General features: G+C 43.6%; 1 non-coding gene across 1 annotated transcript; it reads right to left on the bottom strand.

Moving 5' to 3' along the window:
• Positions 1-364: 364 nt before the first annotated feature.
• On the bottom strand, positions 365-493 carry LOC114672011 (small nucleolar RNA SNORA72). Its single transcript, XR_003722214.2, has one exon. It is a non-coding gene; the product is annotated as a small nucleolar RNA SNORA72 (small nucleolar RNA).
• Between the last annotated feature and the right edge of the window lie 426 nt (positions 494-919).

Genomic DNA, 919 nt, shown 5'->3' with positions numbered 1-919 from the left:
CCAATCCTCTTTCCTCAGCTTGTATCTAGACCACAGTATTGTGGAAGTGAACCTGTGAGGAGGGACTAGCAAGGCTGTGGTGGGCATCCAGGGACACGGGTTACCTATGCGAGAGGTCATCCCTGCACTGTGCTCTAGAGGGCGCCATTCGTGCTGGACTCCGGGTGAATGGGGTTCCTGTAGGCATGCGTGGTGGCCCTGGTCTGCTGCCTGGGGCTCTGCCCCTTGGCCAGGTCACAGGTGAGATTTGAGCTCTCCCAGCACTTGCAGCCTTGCTCTCAGAGCTTGGGAGCACCGCCTCTTATCTGTTGACATTCTTTCCAAGCTATTCACACTGATAGCGCAACACTTTCTTCTTGACCTGGTTTATTACCAGAGTTTGTAAAACCAGACCTAGGGAAAGAATTAGGTCTGGGGACACATGCGTGGCCTTAATATAGCCAATCTTTAGAGCCTGTCCCATTACAAAGTCAGAACAGCAAGATATTCTCAGGAGGAGCTTCCTCCGACCCGCCGGTGTGTTCCTTTTGAGCGTGTGAATTCTGGCATACCGCTCCCCAGCACACTTGCTTCAACCAAGTAAACACTAAGCATGTAAAGCCATGTTGTCTCCAATAAGGAGAAAAGTTTTCATTGAGTCTTTTTATCTTGGCTTAACAACATGTAAAAGACAACTTATTCATTAAATATTTTTAAGAATATTTTCCAATATCAAAATATTTCAAACAATTAAAAACATTCCTGTTATTAACCTATATTAGTTGATAGCTTTTTTGTCAAGTTCACTGAGAATTAAAAACACATAGTTAACCATCAAATAAATTATGACTAGATTGAATATAAATTACAGAGACTTAAAGACTGCAGACTGCATGCAAATTACAAGGACTTCACATGTATGTGTTCGCGATATGTTCTT

This window comes from Macaca mulatta, chromosome 13, assembly GCF_049350105.2.
Source record: "Macaca mulatta isolate MMU2019108-1 chromosome 13, T2T-MMU8v2.0, whole genome shotgun sequence".
Classification (NCBI taxonomy): Eukaryota; Metazoa; Chordata; class Mammalia; order Primates; family Cercopithecidae; genus Macaca; species Macaca mulatta.
The sequence above is the reverse complement of the archived record's forward strand: the minus strand, read 5'-3'. Positions and strand labels throughout refer to the sequence as shown.